The sequence below is a fragment of the Mus musculus genome, chromosome X (genome assembly GCF_000001635.26).
Source record: "Mus musculus strain C57BL/6J chromosome X, GRCm38.p6 C57BL/6J".
NCBI classification, from domain to species: Eukaryota; Metazoa; Chordata; class Mammalia; order Rodentia; family Muridae; genus Mus; species Mus musculus.
The window spans coordinates 135565237-135578502 of record NC_000086.7 but is presented as its reverse complement, the minus strand read 5'-3'; positions in this window follow the sequence as shown (position 1 = coordinate 135578502).

The window sequence follows — 13266 nt, the reverse complement described above, 5'->3', positions numbered from 1 at the left end:
CTGACTGGGATGAAAATGAATCTAAAAGGTATTTTAACTTGATATTTCCCTTAAGGCTAAGGATATTAAATGGGTTTTAAAATGTTTATTGACCATTTGTAGTTTTTCATTTGAGTACTGTGGAAGGAAAGGGGTCTAATTAGTTTCATGCTCCCATAAAGCAGGTGTATTCAGAAACTAGTGTGACTATGGCCCAAGGTGATGAGGGTCCATCCCATGCTGCAGCCAAACTTGGAAGTTTCTTTCACAGGGTACTGGTTTTGGAGAACAGAAAGATGCAACAATGTGGCGAGGTTGGGGGGACAGTTGTCATGGAGTCTTCCTCTATGGTTTTAGAAAGCCACTGAGGCCAAGACACAGGAGATAAGATCAGAATCCCTTAGATTACACTGAGTGATGTTGTGAAGGTGAAGCCCAGTTTGATAGAGATGCTTGAACTATGTGACATCTATCAAGGTTAGCTGCATACAGGGAGTTCAACAAGCCAAAGAGAGAGATGTGTTTTATGGATAGCAAAAGCCGAAGGGTCAGAGTCATCTAAGGCCCTTGAAAACTTAAGCTCCAGAACCAGACATAGGGCTACAGGAATTGGTGTTTGTTCTGCTGTGTTTTGGCCTTGCTTTGCTCCAGTCTTCGCTCATGATGTCCTCAGTCCCCTTTTGGGGAATGGTAATGTATTGAAATATGTAGCTTATTTTTTGATTTTGCAGAGAGTTAAAATTAAAAGATCACCTTGAGTCTCAAAGAGACAGTGGAATTTGGACTTCTGAACACTGTTAAGAGCATTAAAGACCTTTTGAAGGGCCTTTTGAAGTTGGAGAATTGTAAGTGCTCTTTGCCTCATGAGATGGCCATGAACATATGAGATGCAGGGGCAGAATGTGATGGCTCATGTACTTGAACACTTGATTCCTTAGCTGTTGACACTGTTTATGGGTGTGCCGGGGCCCCCTGACCATCAGGTACTGATGAACGAGAGAAGTTCTGGCCAAGGCAAGGTAAGGCAAGGCAAGGCATGTACTGGATTAATCAGAAAAAGTCTACACCACCAATTTATTGTTGTTCTTTGTTTTTATACCTTCTCAAGATAATTGATCACATGGTTCTTTTACATTCTATAAATTAATAGTAAGTTTAAGGCAGTAGTTTTATGTCGTAGGTTGATAAAACTTAAGGAGTTACAGCAGAATTCTTTCTACATCTTTCCGTTAACACTAGAACCTGACTAAGCATTCATTACTTGTTCTCCAGCCCCATACATTCATTATAAGTTTAAAGCAATAATTTTATATCATGAGTTAGTAAAGCTTTGTTCAGAGACAAATATCTGCCTTGTGTCTTATTATTTTGAACTCTTGTAGGGACAGACTAGTCCATCATTTATTTTCTGTCCTTGCACCTACAGTAAATTGCCCATTCCCAGTTTATGATCTTTAGTTACCAGACAGTGGCTTCATTCCTAACCTAGAAGGAATGTTTTCTTTGATCAAATGTTTATTACAAGTCTGCTTTCCTTCCCTAGGTCTGTTAGCTTATATCTGAAAGTTTACAGAGCTCTATTTGCCGATTTTATTCTATAGGGAGCCCGAGATTACTTGTATCAATTTATAAATTCTATAAAATTGCTAACAGGAATTATGACATCAATTCATCTATACAGCCTTACTACATGAAAGTACGTCTTCATATTGATTCTTCAGGAAATCTGCCCAATAGGGTGGGCAGATGACCAGGAATCACTGGGTGAGGTAATAGTACCAGGAAAGGCATATCAGCTGCAAATCTCTGGGGCTGTGCCACTTCAGAGTGCACCCATCACAGCCATGCAAGATGGTGGGTCATCTCCAGGAAACTCATTTACCATAGCCTTTCCTAGATAGCTTCCGTCAGGGGAAGTTATGAAACTTTTATGAGGTAGTGCCTTGGTGGAAACAGTATGCCACTGGTATTGAAGGCTTATAGCCTCACTCCATTCCTGTTCTCCCTCTCTGCCTTCTGTTGATGAATGAATATATGATCAACCAGTTTGCTACACTGGAAGCAGTTGAGATCCAAGGGGATAAGACTCTGTTCTGAGGTAGCAGTGAAATGTGACAGAGTCACATGTGGCACTGTTTTTCACACAAGGAATATGGGGGGGGGGAGGGTGAGGGGTTATGGAGTCTTGAACCATTGTTACAGAGAACAAATGAAGCCAACAAACGCGTGGCAAATTTGATGTCTTAGTTTGGATTTTTATTGTGGTGACACAACACTGTGACCAAAAGCAAAGTGGGGAATAATGGCTATTTTCATCTTATAACGTCTGCTTCATAATCCAGGGAAGTCAGTACAGGAACAAAAGGCTAAGATCTGGAGGCACAAAGTGGTACTTACAATTAAGATGATTCTTCTCACACAAATTAAAGTAATCAAGATAGTACCACAAGGCATGTTTATGAGCCCATCTCCCAAGTGATTCTAGAGTCTATCAAGGTAACAATCAGCACTGCCCAAAACATCAAGCAATCTTCTTCCCCTGCCATCTCCATGAAGCTCTCACAGCTGAACCAGGCCCTCACACACAACAGCACAATTACCCTGAAAATTCCCGCTCAGTATGGAATGTACGGACTCAGCAGATCCAACAGTGGTGATAGAATTGATTCATCCCTTCTAAAACTGGATCTGTTTTTCCCTTCTGTAACCATGTATTGGGCTAGAAGCTGAGATCCCAGACACAATGGTTAGCTCTGTCATACTGAAGGGTTCCTCAATGCACCTCAGACTCTACACACAGTGGTTCCTTCATGGCACTATGCTCTGAAGTCTACTTGGGCTCTGCTAGTTGATAAGATTCCATGGGTACATTTTAATACACTCACACCAATACCACTGTTCTGTTGCTGGTTACCCTTTGGATGTAAATTCACCCTTACTGAGTAGTAGTTTCCCAGGATTGAAAATCTCCCGTGCTACCAGGGTGATTTGATGGTTTCTTGAGCTAATGCATCGCCTGGTCAAAAGGAAAGGCAGAACCAACACAGAACAGCGTCAGGACTGGGCAGATAAGCCAGTCTTCTGAGAAGGAGGCAATGAGATTGTGTATCAGACCCTTCAGCTGCCGGTGGGTACCATCCACCGTACTCCATGTTATTTTCTCAAAAATATTTGAAAGTTTAAAACTCTTCTGCATATGGGTGTTTTCCCCTGGGTTTTAGACTGTGTTTAAAGTAGCAGGCCTGTTTTTCCTTCTGTGAAGCTGTTCACAGATCAGCCCTAGCCTAAGGCTTACAGAGCACTGCAGAAGGAGTGGAAAGAATGCGAGGGATGTGAAATGTTATCTTCAGGCTATCACACAGCCATTTTGAGCATGCTCTCACTCACAGCAGCTGTGGCGGTTGCCTTCACTGGTTAGGTACAAAGCAGGGCCTGCCAGCAGCAGAGCAGAGAATGAGGAACTGCTCTAGGGGGCTCTGCCCCTCGTGGGTGAACTTTGGCCAACTGAAAGATTCCAGGACTGGACACTTGTTGCTTGGGCTGTGTACCAGAAAATGCACACTCGGGTATTAATGGACAGTGCCAAACCTCTGACCACACAGAGAGATCTGGTCAAAAACAGAGGTTTTGTCATGAAATAAAACAGACGTGACTGCATGAATGTGGGAAAGCGACCTGTAAGGAGGAGGGGGTATAAAAGGGGCTGTGGAGAAAAGAGAGACAAGAAGCTTCAGTTTCTCTGGAAAGCACTCCTGCCACAGGAGGCGTGGTCTGCAAAGGGGCTGGGCAAGACTGCCACAGGAGGCGTGGTCTGCAAAGGGGCTGGGCAAGACTGCCACAGGAGGCGTGGTCTGCAAAGGGGCTGGGCAAGACTGCCTCAGGAGGCGTGGTCTGCAAAGGGGCTGGGCAAGACTGCCACAGGAGGCGTGGTCTGCAAAGGGGCAGGGCAAGACTGACACAGGAGGTGGGGTCTGCAAATGTACAGAGCAAGACTGCCACAGGAGGTGGGGTCTGCAAATGTACAGAGCAAGACTGCCACAGGAGGTGGGGTCTGCAAATGTACAGAGCAAGACTGCCACAGGAGGCGTGGTCTGCAAAGGGGCTGGGCAAGAACTGCAACTGGTCAGGTTACTCACTCCACACACAGCCAAGCCACCTCCCTAGAGCTTGCCCACAGCCAGGGAAAGTGGTTTTACTTATCACACTCATGGCAATTCTGGAGAACATTAGCAGCAAAGCCTTTTAGTCTCCATGACCCAGAACCCCCTAAGCCCTGCAGATAGCCCAACAATGACTGTCACTGAGGATCTGCAGGCCCACACTCAACAAACAATTCCTCCTTGGAGTCCATCTGCAAGCTTGCCTCAGGCTGCCTGGACAAAGCCATGAAACTGCTTGATGCTTATCAAGGAAACTCATATTTCAAAGGCATGGGCGACTCACAGCACTGATTGAAGACCCTCACCCCCCCTTCCTGGACAGAGCCTGAGCAAGCACTGCCTCCCTTTCCTTGGAGAATCATCTCAAGTTCCTGGGGAGCAGTTGGGGAAGAGGGGGGCAGCTACCCCTTACCTGCATTCTGATGGAGGGGCAGCTGTTGCTGCCAGAGACCCTCTAATATGGGGCTTCCTCTTGAGTGGGTAAGGAGATCACAGCAGACCACCCCAGGTAGGATGCATCTAGGGATCTCCTATGGCCTTCTATAGGGCTTCAATCCCAAACAGAGGCATTCTAGAAAACTCTTTAACAGAGGATAACTATTAGAGGAGATAAACACATAACTCTGAACAATTAAAACACCATTCTACCTTCTAAACTCACCCACAACTAACAGTACAAATCAACAGACACCTTCAACTTGATCATGACTTTTCTATAGAGTCTTTTTTGGTTTTTTGTTTTGTTTTGTTTTCTTTTTTTCGAGACAGGGTTTCTCTGTACAGCCCTGTCTGTCCTGGAACTAACTCTGTAGACCAGGCTGGCCTCAAACTCAGAAATCTGCCTGCCTCTGCCTCTCAATTGCTGTGATTAAAGGCGTGCGCCACCATTGCCCAGCTACAATAGTGTCTTAAAGACACTTTACATCTGGGTTGGAGAAACAAAGAATGTACCAGAAACCCTTCTGCAGAAGTTGGAGCGTGTGCTGCTCTGGATACGTGCTGTACATAAACTATACTGAGTCAGGTAAGCTCACATGAGAACAAAGCCTGGGGTGCGGTAATTGTATACAATTTGTGGAGGGCAATTGGGTTCCTGGGGAGAGAAGAACTTTAATAAATGGCACTACCCTCAACTAAAGCTATCTGGGCTAACAGGAGGGAATTCATTTGAGAGGATTATTTAAAGGGAGCCAGGAGGAATCCTTGTAGTGGGGACAGGTGGTGGCTTATTGGAGGGGCAAGTAAGGGAGTGGGAGGAGATGCTGAAGTGTGGAGGGAGCACTGTAGAAGAAGAGGTCGATGCAGTGGGCGGGGCTTGTGTAAGGTGGGGTCAGTGGCCTAGGCCAGTGCTGTGACCTTGAGGTCCTCTGGGTTCCCAGCTGGAGGCCGTTGTCCTACTATAAACAGGCAGTTAAAGGAACAGTGTGGGGACATCGGCATCAAGGATCTCAGGACAGTATGGAAGAAGGACATGTTTCCCTCGGGAAGCCTCTTCTCAGGTGGCATTGGGGGTGTAGCTCTCAGGATCCAGTGAGCCCCTTCTCAAGGCCTGGAAGGAGAGATGGCTCAGAGTTGAGCTCACAGCCGTTTCCTTCTGATGATGCATTGGGAAGGAGAGCTTCAGTTCATCTTCAGGGAATCTAAGTATTTATACTTGCAGGGTCTGAGTCTAGTATTGTGTCAGGTGGGAGGGGTTAACAGTGTGCTGTAAGTCACTGGGAGAGAGTCTTTGTAGTCATTTGCCTGCAGAACACAGGGGAGAGGGAGGGTAGCCTCTCCTGTTTCCTAGGTGCAGGTTAAGACCAATGTACTGGGAAAACGGCATAGACATTTGAAGGTGAAGAATCGATCTGAACTTCCTGGTGTATCTCAAACAAATAGCGACAGGTTACAGATTGTACATAGCAAATGAAACTACACACTGACTTGATAATTTGTAATTGGGAGTCCCTTGTAAGCTGCCATTGGGGAAAGGTTTCTATATACGGCAGAAAAACCAGAACTCATAAAGGAAGCTGGTGGGAGTAATGACAGATGAATTTATATTCTTACACACAAGTCTGAGAAAGTAGCAGAAAGGAAATTGAAAATTCAAGAGAGGCACCGGGCAAAGAGAGAATGTGTATTGTTCATATCATGTTTCTGACATACAACGAACGGAGCTGTGTACAGGATGCAAATCTGATAGTGGCGATGTGGTGATGGAAGACTATAACAGCAACACTTGAAAAACCAAGAAAGGCAGGAAGATCAAGAGCTTCTGGCTAGCTTGGATGACGGTGTGACCTTCTAGGAAAGGAAAGTGCTAGGCCAAAGGAACACACAAGGAGCCCAGTGTCAGCAAGAGAAACATGGAAAAGCAGGTGGCCTCTGAATGTGTCAAATAGACCAAGCCCAGTTTCTAGGAAGGCAAATGCATGTGTTCCAGCTGCTGAAATGTGGCATTCTTCCCTCAGTGTGGTCCCTTCTACCCCAAGTCTGCTCACTCTGCCTATCTTTGCAGAGGACTCTCCTCTCACTCATGCAGACAGCATATGGAATAATGGTCGAGCTCCCGTGGAAGACAGTATTCTGCTACAGGGAGTGTTCAATATATAACCAAAGGGAAGTGTCCAAGAGGTAACCAAAGGGCAGAGTGTCCAAGAGGTAACCAAAGGGCATGTGTAATGTTCTTTGGCCATGTCCTTTCAAGTTTCCCTGAGGTAGAGATTTAATCCCAACACTTTGAAAACCGAGGCAGGGGGATCAAGACTTTACAGAAATGGGAAGAACAGGAGACCAAGAGTGTCTCCACTGGTGTCACTAGTGATAGTATAATGTCAGTGTCTCCATGCACCAGCTGATTTAACCAAGAGTCAGGCACACAATGTGTCACTGGATAGTCATAAAGCACCAGGAAGCTCGCTGTGTTCCTTTGTGTTGTGCCTAGGAGATAGTGAGGTTTCAGAATTCTCAGCAACCTACATATGAATATACTGTGTGACCTTGATCCAGCTATTCCACTCCTTGGCAGGCACATGTCCAAAAGATCCAACATCCTACCCCACGGATATTTGTTCAGCCATATTCCTTACCACTTGATTCACACTATCTAAGGCATTAAGGTAACACCCTTAATGTCCTTCAGCAGATCCACGGACAATGATGATTTGGTACTTGTTGCGTGCCGTCCAGCAGCTCTCGAGGAATGGGGTTTGGCTGAAGTGGCAGACTGGAGCTGAAAGAAAGGGAACTAGATGGACGAGAGAAAGAAGGGAGCTAAGACAACAAATGTCCTGATCAAAGCTCAATTTTACTATTCGGAGCACCGGGTTATGAAGAAGTGGGGAGGGGCCCATTCCTGCCAAATCATCCTTGGAGTCCAGTTGCAGGTGACCACGATTTGTCTCCGGAACAGCTAGGCAGCAGGTAGTAGCAGGGGGAGTGGCAGATGGATAGGGTGGCAGGCTCCACCCCCATGCTCTCCTAGTGCTAACAGTCAATCCTGATCAGGCTGAGTTGGGGAAGTTACAGGTACTTGCCTGCTAGTACTGAATACTGTTCAGCTGGAAAGAAAAATGAAATCATGAACGCTGCAGCCAAATGGTCTGAACTAGAAAAGAAAGGCATTGGGTGAGGTAGCCCAGACCTAGAAACATGAATGCCACAGGTTCCCAATTGTCTGTGGTTCCTAACTCTAGAGCCTTGGATGTGAGTATATGTCTTGGATTACCATAGAAACCATGAAAGCATAAAGGACCATAGTGCTGAACATGCAATATGAAAAGGAAACTTGAAAAAAAAATAGGGTGAGCTTAAAGAGGGAGCAGACATAAATAGCAATAAGGACACTTGAGATATCCACAGTGCACTTATTATTTTATATTTACAAAACATTACATGTACATATGAACATTCATTTTTTAAATAAAATTCTTCCTCTAAGAGCCATAGACTGCTGAAAAATAAATGCACAGTACCAGGCATGAATAATCTCCTTTCGAGTTTTTGCTCAGAGGAGTCCAGGAGACGGCCACAGACAATATGATTTATCATCACTCCCCTTTTTTTGCCTCCCAGAATTTAAGAAAAGCCCATATTGTTGAAGACACCTGGCACTTTGGACATAGGGCTGCGAGGACTCAAGCTAGGTCTGACTAAAAGCATCCTCCTGTGGGTCTAGCTGACACAGTATCAGAAGGTGCTATGCAAGTAGCCACGTGCAGAAAGCAATAACCCCAGCATTGTTGCCTATGAATCTTAACAATGACCAGCATTGTCCTAAATGTGCAATAGCGGCATTTAAACAGCATTTTCCTAAATGTGCAATAGTGGCATTTAAATCATGGGGAAAAGCAGCAATTGGACTGACGGCTTGATCAATAGGAGACAGATCACATGTGCTACTAGCCAACTACTCTTGTCCTTTGAGGTTATGCCCCATAAAGGAGAACATGCTACAGGCACTTTCTCCTGTTTCTCTTGGTTCTTCTTGAATCAGGGTAATTCCTCACTGCTTTCCAAATACTTATAGCCACAGACAAGTGCTGATATCGCTACTCATTAAATATATCCTCTCTTCGGGTGATGGCAGCCAAAGACATGGCCCAGCAGTTCAGTGCACTGCAGCTCTTCCAGAAGACCTGTATTCAATGCCTGAGCTCCAATATGTTGGCAAACATCTCTGTGAGATTGCAGCAACAAGGGGTCTGCCTCCCTCTACTGGCATGTTAGGGAACTGCATGTCCATGCACAGAGTACAGAGACCTTGGTCCAGGCCTAACTCCCATGCACACAAAAAGATAAAATAAAACAAAACCTAAAAAAAATTAAAATGTAAATTGTTTTTCTTTCACACAGAGACCATTGCTGAAATCTGTAGTGCTCCAAACTCAGAGAAAAACTTATTTTGGTTGCCCAGGCCAAACTGATACATCCACATACAACACAACCCTAATATGCTAGGCACAGAGACCATAGTGGGAGAGAAGGCAGAAAGTGTAAGATACCAGGAAGGTCTGGTGCAAGATTGGACCTTCTATCCATGTCAGGGAAGCTACACCCACAACAGCACTAAGAACACACAGCAGGTAAGAGGCTATCAATTTTTAGGAGGAACAGAGGTGACAGGACAGGGGTTGGAGAGAGGAGTGGGGGATGGTGCAACTCTCCTTTAATTAAAAGAATTTAAAGACCTAGGTACAAAGCAGCAGAGCCAGATCTAGAGAACACAACCTGTTGTGAAAGAGAAAATACACACTTACATTCTGCCAGTCACAAGCAATGGCCATCCCCAGCAGAACTAGCAGTTAGCAACGGACAAACCCAAGAAGTGCAGGGCAGGCAGCAGCTGACAGGAAGCACAGTATTATCCCAAAGAGCCACACATTCTCCACTGTTTCTGTTTGCCAGAGTTTCAATTCCACCAGATGGAGCCAAGAGGTCTCTCCCTTGTGTTCCTTGGGGAGACTGGGGTAGGTGGATACCTTGGTGGCAGAGAATCAGAGGAGAGAGGCTGCACAGTGTAGAGATACAGAAATGCACAACGCATTGAGACCTCCAAGCTCTGTCTGTGTAATGGAAGCCATCTTGGGGTCTCCAGAGAACACCCCTGATGTCCCTCAGTGCTGAGAATTGCCTCCCACTCAGGCAGCAAAGTGTATAAATACATTCTGGAAGTTGTGGGCACTCAACAAGAAGGTGGGCAGGAAGAGACCTCTAGCCCTCAGAGAAAAGGACACCACATATACATGCCAACCAGGTTTAAACAGGTTTAAACTGGACTTGTGGAGAGCCAAGCCCATTCAGCAGCCTGGGCTCACTTCAACAAACTGTGTGGGACAGAGTAGCAGTCATTGCTTATAGTCAGAAAAAGTTTGTATGTAGAGATTGAGTAAACTGTGACACATACTAAGGAAGGGACCTGTCTGTCAACAGATACACGCTAGAGATGTGGGAACCAAGAAAACCACAGAGAAGAAACAGCTACCAATAGATTCGATACAAAACCAACTGTTAGATGTCCACAGTGCATGACTGGATGGAGACTGTCAGCAGACACATACAGTATCCTAAAAGGAACAAAATGAGAATTTCACTGGAATGCTCAAGGTCTCTTTATGAGCTGCTGCTCACACTCCAAATCTAAGAATCACACAGGCTGGTGGGTGGCTTGTGATGATGTGGTTTCTCTCCACACAAGAAGCCAGGAGCTGTATATCTGTCTCCACAAAGGAAAAGGAAAGAGCTACTGGACTTAATAGGTGAAGAGTATTCCCAATCGCTCCATTTGCATCAGAGGAGGAACGGAGGAAAATTAGAGATTCTTGGGGGTGGAATCAAGAAGCCTGGTGGACAAGTCATAGAGCACTGTGTTCACCACTGCAGTCCTGGAAGTGGAGAAGAGAGAAACTACCAGGAAAGCATGCGTATAGTGTATTAGGTGTGGGTGTCTGTGTGTGAGTGCATATGTTAGGTTTGTGTGTGTGTGTGTGTGTGTGTGTGTTAGGTGTGTGTGTGTTAGGTGTGTGTGTGCATGCATATGTTAGATGTGTGTGTGCATACATATGTTAGGTGTGTGTGTATGAATGCATATGTTACGGGTATATGTGTGCATGCATATGTTAGGTGCAAGTGTGTATGCATGCATATGTTAGGTGTGTGTGTGTGTGTGTGTGTGTGTGTGTATCAGTGTGAGTTTCCTTATTCTAAGACAGCAGTCCATTATGTAGCCCAAGATGGCTTCAACAAACAATCCTCTTGCCCTAGGTTTCAGAGGGCTGGGATTGGGATTATTTGCATGTAACACCATGTCCAATTTATATAAGTATACACTGAAGGGAAATTATCCTTATACTTTTATTATTTGAGAATTTCAAACATTGTATTTGGTCATATCCAGTCTTTACTCCCTTCTTAGACCCTGTTCAGTGGCATTGCCACCACTCCTGTCCAAATCTCCCATCTTGTCTCTCTCTCTCTCTCTCTCTCTTTTTTTTCTCTCGAGACAGGGTTTCTCTGCATAGCCCTGGCTCTCCTGGAACTCACTCTGTAGACAAGGCTGGCCTTCAACTCAGAAATTCGCCTGCCTCTGCCTCCTGAGTGCTGGGATTAAAAGCGTGCGCCACCACGCCCGGCTCCATCTTCTCTTTCTTCCTTCCTTTGTCCCTTCCCTTTCCTCCCTTCCCCTGCCTCTCCCACCCTCCCACCCTCCCTTCCCTCTCCCTCTCCCTCCTTCTTTTCCCCTCCCTCCCACTTCCTCCCTTCACCCTCCTTTCCTTCCTTTCTCTTTCTTTCTTTCTTTCTTTCTTTCTTTCTTTCTTTCTTTCTTTCTTTCTCTCTCCCTTCCTCTTTTTCTTTCTCTCTCTCTTTCCTTCTTTCTTTCTTTCTTTCTTTCTTTCTCTCCCTTTCTCTCCCTTTCTCTCTCTTTCTTTCTCTCCCTTTCTCTCTCTCTCTTTCTTTCTTTCTTTCTTTCTCTCTCTCTCCCTTTCTCTTTTTCTTTCTCTCTTTCTTTCTTTCTTTCTTTCTTTCTTTCTTTCTCTCCCTTTCTCTCTCTCTCTTTCTTTCTTTCTTTCTTTCTTTCTCCCCCTTTCTCTCTCTTTCTTTGTTTCTCTCCCTTTCTCTCTCTCTCTCTCTCTCTCTCTCTCTCTCTCTCTCTCTCTGTCTGTCTCTCTCTCTCTTTTTCTCTCTCTTTCTTTCTACAATCCTTTGAGTCCTATAAGTGCCCAGTAAGATCCAGTGGGTTGAGACTGCTCACTTGAGCAAAGGCAACTTACTAGGGACTACAGCCTAAGCTTAATTGACTCTGCCTCCCCAAAAGCCATCAACAATCGAAAATAGGGCCTCATCCAGTGGTGGGACTAAAGAGTCTTCCCTTAGGCTAGAACGAAAATTAGCTATGGCTTGTGCAGGCAGCCATTGCTGTTATGAGTTAAGGAATACAACAGCCTTGTGATGTTTCCTAGGTATTGTTTAGGACCATAAACATATTTTGCAGAATCAAGTATAAAGAAGGCGTTTCAAAACACAGCATGTTTCATTATTAACACTCTGAGGGAGGCAGGGAGGAAAGGAGAGAGAGAGAGAGAGAGAGAGAGAGAGACAGAGAGACAGAGAGACAGAGACAGACAGAGACAGACAGAGACAGAGACAGAGACAGAGAGAGAGGAGCAGCGCTATGCTCTATGCTACAGGGGGGCACATGGACTGAATTCTGATGTGGAGATGATAGTTACACCGTTTATCATCTTGTGATTGTGCCTAAATCTTTTCCATGGTGAGAATTTTCAATGATTTCTCATCAAACACAGTCAAAAAGATATATAAATAAAACATACAATCATTTATAAACATGTACACAAATTTAAATAAACACACACATATATGTATATTTATGTGTGTACATATACATATACATATAAATACACATACACACACACACACACACACACACATATATATATATATATGGAGAATGAGGCTCTTTCTCAAACAAGAGTTGGAGAATTCTTTACCAGGTATTCCACTTAGCTACTGCTGTAGATTTAACATAGTCTAGTCATATGAGAGTGTCTCATTTTGGAAGTACCCAGATTAGATTGTCCTGTAGCCATGTCTGTGAGAAATGATCTTGATTACTGATTGGTGTGGCAGATCCTGTCCACTATTAAAGGTTTCATCAGCAGCAGGTGGGTCTGTGTTGCATCAAACACAGCAGCTGGAGCAGCAATCTGCAAGCTGGTGAGCAGTATTATCCATACTGTCTGCTTAACTTCCTACCTCCTGCCTTGAGACCTGCCTTGACCTCCCTCCATGAGGACTTGTGTCCTGGGCCTATAGGATGAAATGGACATTTTCCTCCCCAGGCTAGCTTTGGTCAGTGTCTCCTCACAGCACCAAAAAGCCAACTAGAACACTGGAGAAGGCCCTCTTCAAGATTATCGGGAACAGTTCTCTAGGCAGAAGGGACATTGAATAGAAACTTAGATCTCAACAAGGAAATGATTCATGGGAAATGGAATAGAAGAAGTTAAAAGAAAATAACACAGTAACTTAACTGTGCTGAAGGCTTGTTAAAACATAAAGAGAAAGCAATGGTGACTCGCTCTGTTTGTACCTATGACAGCTGTTCTTCTCGCAGCTCATCTTT